A 13918-nucleotide genomic window follows, 5' to 3' on the forward strand; every position below is an offset into this window, starting at 1 on the left:
CTTTTGTTCCTCGTGTATTGTGTTTGAGGTATAGCCGGGGCCTTGTTGCCGGCAGTATCATAGCACTCTTTTGTATCTATTAGAGGCTCCGTAGACATAGTATGGGTTGTGTATTGGTCCTGGAAAAGTCAAACTATATTATGTTGTGGTTGTATTACTTGTCCATTTGAGACTTTAAAAATGATGAAAATATTGGTAATGAATTGGTATTGTATACATAACACCTTTTGTCTAATTATTGAAAATATATATTATCTCCATTTTTGGATGATTTTGGGTAGAAAGAAATCTAATAGGCTTGCTCGGCCGGGTTCACTCAGTTGAGCGTCGGTCGCGCTCCCTGGTTTTGGGGCATGACAGTGTCGGTCTCCTATTGTTTGGTTTGAGCCTGGTAAGGCTTGGTTATTGGGTACTGATTTGGTTCATGATGCTTTGGAGAAGGTGAAGGTTATTCAGGCGTGACTTCACACAGCACTGTCCAAATAAAAGAGTTATGCGGATAGGAAGGTCCGTGATGTGGCCTCCATGGAGACTGAGAAGGTTCTTCTTAGAGTTTCACCTATGAAGGGCATAATGAGATTTGGAAAGAAGGGTAAGTTGAGCCCTAGGTATATTGGCTCATTTAAGATTTTATAATGAATTGGTGAGGTTTCTTACAAGCTTGCTTTGTCACCCATCTTGTTGGGAGTTCATTTGGTATTTCATAATTCCATGGTCCGAAAGTATCATGAAGATAAGTTGTATATTTTGCACTTTAGCACGGTGCAGTTAGAAGAGAGTTTGGCTTATGAGGAGGATCTAGTGACCATTTTGGATAGGCAGGTTCAAAATTTGAGGTCAAAAGAGATCGCATCGGTGAATGTGCTTTGGAGAGGCCAACCGAGTGAGGAGGATACTTGGGAGACCAAGTCAGATATATTGAGTAGCTATCCACACCTTTTGAGCAGCTCAGGTATGTCTCTAAACCCGTTCGAGGAGGAACATTTGCTTAAGAGGTGGAGAATGTAACGACGCTATTTGATGCTTCTTATATGTATTGTTTTGATGTTTTATGACTTGATGGGATGGTTGGTTTAGTTTCGAGAAGTTTTTCCCACCGAGCAGCCAAAATGAGGCATGTTGACAACATAATGGTACTCAATGGAGGAAGAATTGTAGAGGAACATGATACTCTAATGGCAAAAAATGGCTCGTATGTATGCTTGATGCAACCTCACTTCGAGAAGGGGTTGCGTTAACAGTGACTTTGTTAAATAGAAATGATGAGAGCCTCTAATATCTGTAATCATACTATATGTCGCAGAAGAACTTGCCAATTTTCCACTATGTTGGGAACTACGGCAAACTCCCTCAAAAATGGTGCTCTGCTACTTGGAAAAGATTAAACGCTGGAAATGATAAAGATATCTGATCATATTTTTTACTAAGGTTCAAGAAGTGAAACTGATAGTTTGAATGATCCATTCCTCAAATTAGTTTAGGAAGGGGTCTTTTTCATTCTGTTAGGCCAGAAGATAGGATGTCGGTGCTTGAGCCACATGAGTAGGCCATCCACTAGCTGTTAGAGTCACTCCTCTTACTCCCAGAGTTACTTATCTTTTGGTATGTGTACAATTAGCTAGTTTGGGTATGGTGGGTCCCTGTTTTATCCAGTACTTGTTCAGTTCAACACTCCTAGAGGCCTGTAGATATGCACCTGCGCAGTTAGTATATTTTTATATGTCAGCCTTGTCGGCTTTTCAGATTGTACTATTCTTATCAGCTATGCTTATGCTTGTTTAGTTTATCAGTTTATATTCCTGATTAGTACATTATCAGTGGGTTTAGTGATGATCGGCACTTAACATCAGTTATCCATCGCGGCCCTAGGTTAGGTCATGATATTTGGAATGCCTGCAATTTCTTCTTCTTCTATTGTTGAAATATTCTCATATTGATGGTTAGTATCAATGAATATTACATGAATAGATTCTTCTGCAACAAGAGTACGCTTATTGTAAATTCTATATTCTCTAGTAGAAGAAGAGTAACCAAGAAATATACCTTCATCACTTTTAGGATCAAACTTACCAATGTTGTCCTTACCATTATTATGAACAAAACATTTGCATCCAAACAGATTAAAATAGCTTATATTATTTGGCTTCTTGCATTTTCAAAGTTCATAAGGAGTCTTTTTCAAGATTGGTCTAATCATGCATCTGTTGATAATGTGGCAGGCTGTGCTTACCGCTTCTGCCCAGAAATAATGTGGTAAAGAACTTTCTGCAATTATTGTTCTGGCTAAGTCTTGAAGAGTTCTATTCTTCCTTTCAACTACTCTATTTTGTTGAGGAGATCTTGGAGATGAGAAGTTATGAGTAATTCTTGTTCATTGTAGAATGCTTCAAAAGTGTTGCTTTCAAATTTTCCCCCATAATCACTTCTTATAGCAAAGATGTAGTGACCTCTTTCCAGCTGGACTTTCTTGCAAAAAGCTTCAAAATTAGTTAGTGCCCCATCCTTCGTACTCAGGAAAATAAACTAGGTGAAACGAGAATAATCATCAACAATAACAAAAGCATATTTCTTGTCATTTATGATAGAGGTCCTAGTGGGTCCATAAAGGTCCATGTGTAATAGTTGCAAAGATTTTGATGTAGAAACAATATCTTTTAGTTTAAAAGATGATCTGGTCTATTTTCCAATTGGAATGCATCACAAATATAATCTTTTCAAAAATTCAGTTTTGGAAGATCAATGACCAGATTTTATTTTGAAAGTTGTCAATGGAATGCATGCTAGCATGGTCTAATTTCATGTGCCATATGTATACGGCCGAAACCGGCCTCATCTATTGCATGACGGATCGGAACCGAAACGTGATGGATTGAAGATCGACCCCAGGATCCATCGAACCAAAGAATGAAGTCAGAACATACATCTCCAAGATCTTCGAGCCCGTGACTTCGGAATCGATCCCGATTCTGATTAAGCTCGAGAAACAATTATCGGACCCAATAACGGAAGACTGAAGTATCCGCAACCGGCCGGATATCACGGCGGGAATCTCGACACGTATCAACAAAAGACCGACTAATTAGCAAATCACGAGATTTCTTATCTATTATAAAAGGGGTCTAATTCTTTGTAAAAGGGTGACACGCATCCCAAAAGCATTATAATATTATTTTCTTTCTGCAAGATACTGTTCTTTTGTATTTGACATTATTTGGATCATGTTCAGTTCGAGTGAAGTCTATTTCTCAAGGCTATAACTATTCAAGTCTCACGGTTTGAATTTACTTTGTTATTGTTTGCTTTATTTATAGTTCAATCCATCGCTTTGTGTCAAGTTAGATCATGTAACCTTAAAATCGCGTATAAATTCAATTGTTATAAGTTTTCGAGGATATACACCATAACCAAGGGTCATCAATCATGGATGCTAAACAAATATGATTATCAAGGTTAACTACTTTGTTGAGAGTAACTAATGTCATCAAATATCCATAATACAAAATAATAGTTAGTCTATAACATTTCTCTAACTCTTGATCATAAAGAAGTCTCCCACATATTAAATCTCTTAGTATCATAGCATATGACATGAAATGATAAAATAAAGTGAGTAAAATCTCGTTCATCAAAGTTAAAGCAAACAAAGAAAACGAAAAAAGTTAGTAGGCAAGAAAAATGGAGTTTTAGTTTTACAGCAAGCAAATGTATACCATTTGAAAACACCTAATAATGTATTGAAATCTCTTGCTTGTTTCCAGTCTTGCATCTGAAGAACAAAGTTTCAAAAATTTATCAAATGGATTAATATCAGGACAACGACACTTCAAAATCAAAGAACAGAGTATCATTTACTAAAATAAGGAACCAAGCGTGCGGCCACGACTAGTTTATCTCTCTAGAGAAGTGTTTAGTCCCAGTAATAAATTTGAGCCCTGGTATTGATTAATTAAAGCCAAGGATTTAGTTGCAGCTATTTTAGGGAGAAGATTTCTATTTGGACATAACTATCATACCCATTGGGACCAATAGATCAAATTACAATTCGTTGTCCATAAGATAAAAATGAGAAGATTATTGGTGAATGTGAAGAACTAACTTTTCTTTACAAAAATTTAGAAACAGAGACCATGTATATCTAAGATTAAAACGCACATCTTAAATTCTCATTAAGACATCACTATGGAACCATCTGTTCAACATACTCAATAGCTTTATAACAGATTAATATTAGCTCTACAACGACTATAATGGATCCAAAAATGTAGTCACTCACTCTAAGAGTTCTTAATTTACCACCTTCGCCAAACACACGAAAACAAGAAAACATCACAACTACAAATAAGCTAAAACAAGAAAATATAACGAAATATATTTTTCTTGTAAGTGAAAATATAAAGAAACTCTCTCTACCTTCATTGCTTCAGTGAGTTTCCTATCTTCCTCGTCTTATCCATTTTTTCACCTCCAGAATTTTCAAAAGGTTCATTCTATCTTAGTTCAATGATAATTTGTTGATATAATTTATCACTTTTTTTAAGTAAATATACTACTAGGTTATTCACCTAGTAGCTGTTATATATAATAAATCCGAAATTGGGTAAAAGTTACACAGTGTTCTATTGAACTACAAGCAATACGACAAAGAAAGCTAATGGCTATTGCTACCAAAAATAATGTAGCTTTAGCGAAATGAAAAATGGAAAGCAAAAAGCTAGAAATTTGAAACGTCCAATTGTTGCTGACGACAATCAATTCACACACCAGTTGCAAATAAATTCATGTAGTAAAGCAAAGTTCGGACATCTTCGCTTTGGGGCTGAATAACTGAAATCCCAACTGCAATGGTCGTGGAGAGAACTGAAGTATGAGGTATTTTTGATTGAGACATTGTTTGTAGTGGCTTATTCCCCTTAACCAAACAGTTAAAACAAACAGCCGAACACTAAGCAAGCCAAACATTTCCTTTCCAGTAGTAGTCACATGCACACTGCTAGAGGTCGCGTTGAAGTCTTTGTTGTTTCCAGTGTATTGATGTGTCCCAATTTTTTACACCTGTTGTATTTCGGAAGATTCTTTGTTGTAGAATTGTTGTTGTAAGTTGTTGTACAACCCCCAGAATGAGCATGGTAAGATGCTAATACAACAGGGAAGTTGAACGACAACAAACATACAGCAATTAGCTTCAAAATCATACCTGCGACAATAATGTGTTGTGGTGTTGTTACCTTTGTAGTAGAAGTGTTGCAGTTGTAATGTCAATGAACAATTATGTATTAGTGCTGCTGAAATCAAAAAACACTGGAGGTTCCCATTGCTGTATTTCTTTGCTCCAATTGAAACTGGTACAGGGCTTTGTAATTCGTCACAGCTGTTGGTGTTTGAGAAAAGCACTATCTGCAAATGCCTCAACAATCGGAGCTTATCTCTGCAACCCGCAAAATCTGTTGTTTGTGCGTAGATCCTAAAAAGTGTAGCATGTTGGGTAATGAGCACATATTTGTTAGAATTGACAGCCACTTTGTCACTATCCATTTGCATAATTTCCTTCTGAAAATATGCCATCCATCGTGAGTCCATGCTTGTGCTTACCACTTATACGCCCTCAAGGGAATGAGCAATGGGTGATAATACTACCCATTGAGCTTGTATCAAATAGTTAAGCATGGATACAATAGCATCCCTTGCAAAAAAAAAATACATCGTTAGGAAAAACAATGACCCTCATGATCTTCTCCCAAAGGATTTGATCATGTTGATCTAGGCTGTTAGTTCCAATAACTTTCCTCCCCTTTGTGCTCCTCTCATCCTCTTCTCCTAAGTTACTGCAACTCATATTCTTAAGTAAGGACATTAGGATTTATCATCATTCACAATCCTCCTTTCTTGAATATCCAAATCACCAAAGCAGTTGCAATAACTAGGGCCAACATCAAGTGCAAGATTTGCAAGGTGCTCTGCCAGTTTATTGCCTTCTCTAAGAGTATGGGATAGTGTAATCTTGCATCTTGCTATTAGCTGTTTAATCTCCTCCATTATCCTGCCACAGACCAAGAAACAGATCATTCGCCTTCAACTGCCTTCAACATTATCATAGAGTCAGTGTGTAAATCAATAAGGACGAAATTACGTTCAACACATTATCTGAGAGCCTCAACCATGGCCTTAGCTTCTGCTTTATTTTTTGTTCCCTATGGAATTTCTTCATCACACGCATACACCACATCACCCTCTGCATTCCTCAATACAAATCCAATATAACATCTCCCTGGGTTGCCCCTACAAGCCCCATTAGTGTTCACTTTAATCCATCCTGTTGTAGGATACTCCCATACCACCTTAGTTATCTTCAGTTTAGGAAGATATTGCTCCATCATTGTGAGTAAATCTGGTCATTTATATGGTACATGAATGAGTCTAGGCTTCCTGAATTTGACCAGTGATTGAAGTGTAGAAGATACCTGATAGATCACCCTACTCACTATTACTGAATCACCATGTTTGAAGTTGTTCCTTCTCTTCCATAACTCCCATACAATAATGGTTGTTATTTCTTGAATTATAGGCTGCAATCTTGGTATCACCTTAGCAGTCCAGCACTTGATTATGATTTGGTGAAATGTGAGTCCATCAATCACAATTCCTGCAGAAGACAGGAAATATGGCCACACTCTTCTCGCAACATAGGACGTGAAAAACAAGTGATGCATGGTTTCCTCCATCGGATTAGTACAACACCAACACCTAGAAGCCATCAAGTAACACAACCTTCTCATTAAATCATCTAATGGTAGTTTATTCCTCCATACTTTCCACATGAAAAAGTGTATTTTGAATGGTAGACCTTTCGCCCAAATCTTTATATAAGCATTGAATGGCTCATTTCTCCTCCTCACATAATCCCAAGCTGATTTTGCACTAAACTCTCCCGTAGGCTCCAAAGTCCAGTATGGCAGATCCAGTACATCTTGTATCACTGGTGGTTTACAATATTTCAGTATGTGATTTGCAAATTCCTCCGACAGGATTTGTCAGAGAATATTTTCATCCCACTGCCCATCATGCACCACATCACACACATTGTGGATTGTTTCATCACAGAAAAAATTTGGGAGAGTGATAAAATATAAAGCCCCCAAATCTATCCAGTTTTCAAACTAGAACAGAGAAGATCCCATCTTTGTATGCCATACAATATGATGTTCAATTAACTCACTGCATTCTAGCATTTTTCTCCATACATGAGATCCCTTCCTCCATGGCACCACCATAGGATTAATCTTTTTGTAATATTTTTGGATGATAAATGAACTCCATAGACTAGGTTTAGTTCTAGAGTTCCACCATAATTTGCAAAACATAGCCTTTGAAACATCATGGAGTGACCTAAATCCTACTCCCCCTTTCTCACATGGCATACAGAATGTACTCCACGATGCCCAATGTCTGCTCGAACCACCAACAGAATTACACCAAAAGAATTGAGCAAATATCTTGTGTAATTTATTAATCACATATGCAGGAGGATTTACTGCAGAAAGAAGATGGATTCGCATACTCTGCAAGACATGAGAGATCAAGACAACCCTTCCTCCAATGGATAACAGTTTGTCTTTCCATGCCTGCAGTTTGTCTAACACCTTGTTGCGCAGCCCTTGGTAGTAATCCATCCTTCTTCTGGAATAGAAAATTGGGCAGCCAAGGTATGTAAATGGGAAATCCTGCTTGGATATCCTAGTGATCCTTTCGACTTTGTTCACCACCTATGCACTGGCTGAATGATGCATATATATGGCAGACTTGTTTTTGTTAATCAACTGCCTGAAGTAGTTTCATAAGCATCCAAGACTTCTATCACAAATTGCAATGATGTAGCATCAGAGGATGAGAAAATGATCGTATTATCAGCATAAACTAGATGGTTAATCTTAGGGATCCACTTAGGCAATCCAAAGCCACAAAAGTAAAGGTTCATATTTAGTGCATTGAGTCCCCTCGATAGTGCCTCGGCAGCAAGAATGAATAGAGTTGGTGATAAAGGATCACCCTACTTTACACCTCTTGTCGACTTGAAGAATCCATATGGTTATCCATTAAGCAGTACAGAATATAAATTATTATCTACAATGCCAAAGATCATGCCAATAAACCTTTCCTCAAATCCCATCTTCCTCAGAACCTTAGTTAAGAACAGCCAAGATAGCGTATCATAGGCTTTTCTCATATCTAGTTTGATCACAACGTTTGGGCCAGCCTTAGTTCGCAACCTTATATTAGTAATTATTTCTTGTGAGAACAGAACATTTTTAACTATGCTCCCACCCTTCACAAATCCTACCTGCTCATTTGATATAAGATTAGGAAGATATCCTACTAGGCTCTCATGAATAACTCTTGAGAAAACCTTATTGATAAAGTTGATGAGTCTAATAGGTCGCATGTCTGAGTATGAGATCATTGCTTTCTTCTTTGGTAACAATACCAGATTCGTGTGAGTTATGAACCTGGGCAGTTCCTGGCAATTGAAGAAAGCCTTCACAATTTCCACAATATCATCCCCTACTATATCCTAACATACATGAAAGAAGCATCCTCTAAAACCATCATGCCCTCCTGCACTTTCACCATTAAGCCCATAGACAACATGTTTTACCTCCTCAAATGTAGGTTGTTTCACCAATTCCTGATTATGCTTGTAATCTACCATTGCTGGTATATGATCTATGATGTCAAAATTCGAGGGGACTTGTTCTTCATGAAATTGTGCCTTGAAGAACTTGACTGCCTCATCAGCCATAACTTCATTATCTTCTACCCAATTTCCATCACTGTTTTGTATTCTTTTAAGTTGTAGTCTTTTCCTTCTTCCATTCACTTGTGCATTGAAAAACTTGGTGTTTCTATCTCCATCTTGAAACCAAGACATTCCTGCTTTTTATTTCCAAAACTCCTCCTCCAAAGTAAAATATCTGATCAAATCTGCTTGTACTTTATGCAGCCTAGCTCTATTTTGTTGTGTTGGATTCTGTTCGAATTGAGCTTCGTGAACTAATACCACCTCCTCTAAGCTTACAATCTTCTGAAAAATATCACCATATGTAGCTTTGCTCCACAAAGTTAAAGCTCTCTTTCGCTTCTTCAGTTTGTGATTAAATACAATGAATGGATTTGCAGTAAAGTCAGCACTCCAGTTCTCTTAAACAACTTCTTTAAAAGTTGGATGTTTGGTCCAGATATTTAAGAACCCGAATGCTTTCTTGATTGGCACGGCAGTGGATTACATGTCAGCAATATAGGAGAGTGATCTGATCCTATTTTTGATAGATGAGTGATCTCCAATCCAGGCAGCATTTGTTGGAATTCAATGTTAGCCAAGCATCTATCTAATCATTTAAAAATACAATCGTCCTCTGCTCTGCCATTCTACCAAGTATAAATGCTCCCTCTGAATCCTAGAGCAACTAAATTACATGTGTTGATACAATGCCTGAAATCATTGACTACATTTAGAGACACTGGCAGCCCACCAAATTTTTCTTCTTCATCCCATATAACATTAAAATCTCCAGCTACCAACCATAGCAAAGTCATATCTCCAGATAAAGTATCCCACAATTCGATCCTTTCTATTGAGTCACATTTTGCATAAACCAGTGTGACAATGAAACTTATTTGAGTGTCCATGTTGGTTAGTTTCATTGTTAGTTGTTGTTCTAAGTCAAAAATTATATCCACCATGTGATCCTCATCTACAAAAGCCCATATATTGTTATTGACATTAGCAAAAGCTTGTGCTAGACCAATCCTTCATATTGAAAATGATGCTGCCTATTCATATTGACAAGCCTTTCAAAAGCTTTTTTTAGTATTAACCGACCTCACGTTCCATATGATTGCATTCATATTTAAATATGAGATTTAGTGTGAGCCCTTCTTGTTTGAACCCCTCCATTTTGCACAGTTGAGGACTCCTTTTGCTGGTTTTTCTTTCCACAACTAGCTGATTTCCCTTTCTCCATTACTCTTGGAGATAAATTTCCTTGCTTGGCTATGTTGAGGAAGTTTTGTGCTATAGACTCGTCATCAAGATCCTTCACAGTTCTACCTAAATTCTCCACTGCTTCCTTGGTATTTACTTAAGTGTCAAGGTCAGATGTCACAAGTTTAGGAATTAGAGTTCCACCTCCTTTTTCCTTCATACTATATTGTGGGATTTCAGAGCTTAACAACAGAGCATGCTGGACCTTATTTCCTGTCAATCTCACCTCATCATTTTCAGGGATAATTGCAGCATTGTTCGTATCATCTACCTCATTCCTCACCATTGTTGCATCTCCCTTAGTTCCTCCTGGATCTACTGCATCCACCTGATCAACTGAAGGGACAATATTCTCTGATATCTGGTTGGTGTTCTGCACCACCTTAGAATCTGACTGTGCCTTTGCAATTCACCTTCTTCTTCCTATTTCTTCCTCCACCTCTTCTTTAGTAGATAAGTCATCTTCCTCCATTGCATCTGGTATTCCCCCTTCTTCAGAATCCTGCTCTATCTGATCACTCCACAATTGCCCTCCACTTAGTTGTAGTTTCTCCTTTTCTATAGGTGCTTCAATTGACTTTGCTGTAGAAATAGTTTGTGTAGGAATTTCCTGACAAGATAGATTATAATTATCTAAGTTGCCACCTCAAAAAGTCCTGTTTACCCATTGAGAAGTCGACTCCTTTTGCAGCAGAGAAACACTCCCAATCCCTTTGTCATTAGGATTAAAAACATGAGTCTTAGGAATTAATTTTTAGCTGATTTTGGAGTACCATTCCTAGTGACACTAGGAGATACATTAGGACTGCGATCAACATTACTGTCTTCTACCAAGACCAGCTGATTGTTATTTTCCTTCTCACCTTCTTCAACCTCAAGAACAGCAAATTTATTGGTTACATGGACCTGCTGGTTTCCCACAGCTTCCTTCTCAACTGGCACTATTTCCTTCCCAGTTTTAGCTTTAATTTCCTCTTGCTGGACAGTTTTCTTCACACAATTATCTCGCGCTTCTTTCCATTGTTCTCCAATATTACCTACAACCTTTCCACTAGTATGAATCATTAAAGGACCTTTTTATTTATTATTGTCTGCCACATTAACATTGGTATCCTGTTTTTCATTGTCTTTGTGCTCTATTAATTCTGGATGTAGCCTCCAATATTTGATCATATCATGGCCTTGCAACTTACACTCTTTGCAATATTTGGGCATGAAATCATATTGAATTTTAACCCATTCAGTTCTTACCTCTCCTGTAGCTTCATTCTCTATATCCATTCGAACCTTCTTCGGCAAATCTGCTAATAGATCAACATGAATCTTAACTCGAGCACAACTAGGCCTTGTTTTATTTATAGTTTCCATGTCGAGATGCGGTGGCTTTCCAACAGCTGAAGCTAAAGAAAATAAGCACTCCTTAACAAAATACGTAGGCAACAAGTTTGGGAATAAAATCCAAGCCATAGCCATTGGCGTTTCTTCTCCGGCCTTGAACTTTGCATCATAAATAAGCTGCCTCATCTAATATTCATACCCATCCTTCGCTTTAACATAATAGGTACTTTTGGACATAATCTTAATGTAATCTACCCATAATGTCAAACGAATCAACATATGCTTATCTCTTAAGAAACCAATATTACAATCTCCTTTGATACCACATTGGATTGGAATAATTCAACGTAATTCTTGGACTTCTGGCCATCCATAAGAGAACTTAGCTACAACTGCATATTGCAAGCCTTCTATTACATTCATGTGATCCACTTCTGACTCTGTGAACTTCACAAATGGTTGTCCATGTAAGAATGTAGCACGTTTGAATGGGATTGGTTCGACAGAACTCGCCTTCACGTGCACGGAGTTATTAATAGTGGCTGGTTTCAGAACTTTGCTATAATTTAAAGGCTGGGAACAGTTATTTGTGATAGTAGGTGATAGGGAGAGGGTGGGAGGAGGCTGACCAGCCGAAAAACATGGCTGGCCGCCGGCCAGAATGGCCATAGACGAGCTCGCGAGGCAGAAGCCGATGTCTTCTCCTTTTCGCCTGTCGTAGGGTTACTGTTGTGGCACTCGAAGGGATTATTCCTGAGCATATATAATTTATCACTTCAAATTTCCGTTTAACCTTTATTTCTTTGAATAATATTTCATGTTCAAATAAAAAATATTAATGATGAATAACAACACAATTTAGTAGCCTGATTTAGCCCAAAGATACTTGTGTTGTTCTTCGCAATTTAATACGTGAAACGACTCCAATCTAACTCATAAACAAAAGAATTAAAAATGTTTATAAGAAAAAGGATTCAAAGATTTAAAGAATTACTTGTAAAATCTCATATCCACTAATCACTATTGCTCAAGTGACATACCTTTGTTATGACATTTTATCGAACACCAAATACGATTCTTAAATTTTTCCCCCAAGAGCATACACTGCAAGTAAAATTAGTGTAAGCAAACGACTCACAAACTTAAATAATTACAAAATGATACAAAGTAATCACCAAACAAAAAATTCAACATATATAAAGAATGAGCATAATTTAATTAAGGGACGACGATTTTATATACAGATGTATGCAAGTCGAAGGGGTTGAGGAAATTAGATACACATTCATTTGCAAAATGAAATTAAAAGAATGTAAAAAAGAGACATACTTTGATCTTTGTACAAAAAAAATCTTCTCCTAAATTAACATTCAGTCAGCCAGTTACGACCTTCAAACTAGAGTTTATTCAAATACCTCTATCTTCAAATTCATGGAATATTGAAAGATTAATCCTTGGTATCTTTGAATTGACGAGATTGTCTCTTTCGAATGGATAGATCAAGCGAGAAAACTATTAGAAAATTGATTACTCCTAGTATGTAAAGATAGAAGCCCTAGGCGGGATGAGTTAGAGAAAGAGAGAGGGAAATGAAATTATAGAATTTTCTTTTGGAGGGAGGATAAAAGTAAAAGTTTGGTTCTTTTGCTGGCCATTTTATCTATATTGCCCCAAAAAACTATTTTTTACTGGCCATGTATCCTACCTCGAGATCCAGGGGAGAAATATGTCTCAATTATTTCCTTTTTATCAAAAATTTTTCGATCATGTATCCTACATCGATATCTCAGAATAAATGCCAAGTGTCAATACCAATCAGATAAGAAATACCATAAAATACCGAGCGTCAGTGAAAAGTTTATCTCGTGAATATTCGGACTATTAGCGGTATAACGCACGATTCTGCTGAGGTCGGTCGGCCCGATCCGGAGTAGTGTGTATACTGCCGAGAGATACACCTCTATATACTGTCGAGGCGTTCGGCCCGCTCCACAATAAAAGAAGGAATTTATCCCATTCCGAGAGATACTGCCGAGGTATTCGGCCCGCTCCACAAGAAAGGAAGGAAGTTTCCGAATCACAAGAAACGCGCTTACAATAAAGTACATGAGCACAACAATAAGTACATCTCTTTACATTTATCGAATACCTTAGCAACAACTCAGGGTACTAAACCTGCTCCAAACCTGCTCCAAATAGAAGATGAAGATAGCACTCCAAACCTGCTCCAAAATTGGCTCCCATGGACAAAATGAAGTAAAATTGAACCCAACTCTCGTTTTAAAGAGAACGCTGCCCGGCCACAATTTCTTCTTGTGCGGTTCATCAGCCGCTCCTGCGGCTCCGCACCTAGGGAAATTCCATCGCAGGTGCAGTTCAAGCTCGGCCCAACAGCCCCTGCATCTGTGCCCCATGCAGCGCATTTGCGCTTTCACTTCTGCGATCCTCAAGCGCATATGCGTGTGCGCACCTGCGCGCGCGCACCTGCGTGTTTGTGCCCGCTTCTGTGACCCCAGGCTTTTTGGCCAACTTCACTTCTGCACT

General features: G+C 37.9%; 1 long non-coding RNA gene across 3 annotated transcripts; it reads right to left on the minus strand.

The window, feature by feature from the left end:
• Positions 1-3508: 3508 nt before the first annotated feature.
• LOC107764261 (uncharacterized) lies at positions 3509-13071 on the minus strand. Of its 3 annotated transcripts, none has more exons than XR_001643220.2 (3): positions 12790-13067; positions 12415-12478; positions 3509-3766 (listed from the first exon to the last, which is right to left on the minus strand). It is a non-coding gene; the product is annotated as an uncharacterized LOC107764261 (long non-coding RNA). The 3 variants fall into 3 exon arrangements; XR_012698709.1 differs by lacking the exon at positions 3509-3766 and adding an exon at positions 4757-12127 and having other exon boundaries at positions 12790-13071; XR_001643219.2 differs by lacking the exon at positions 3509-3766 and adding an exon at positions 4757-5194 and having other exon boundaries at positions 12790-13060.
• Between the last annotated feature and the right edge of the window lie 847 nt (positions 13072-13918).

The sequence above is a fragment of the Nicotiana tabacum genome, chromosome 14, assembly GCF_000715075.1.
Source record: "Nicotiana tabacum cultivar K326 chromosome 14, ASM71507v2, whole genome shotgun sequence".
Classification (NCBI taxonomy): domain Eukaryota; kingdom Viridiplantae; phylum Streptophyta; class Magnoliopsida; order Solanales; family Solanaceae; genus Nicotiana; species Nicotiana tabacum.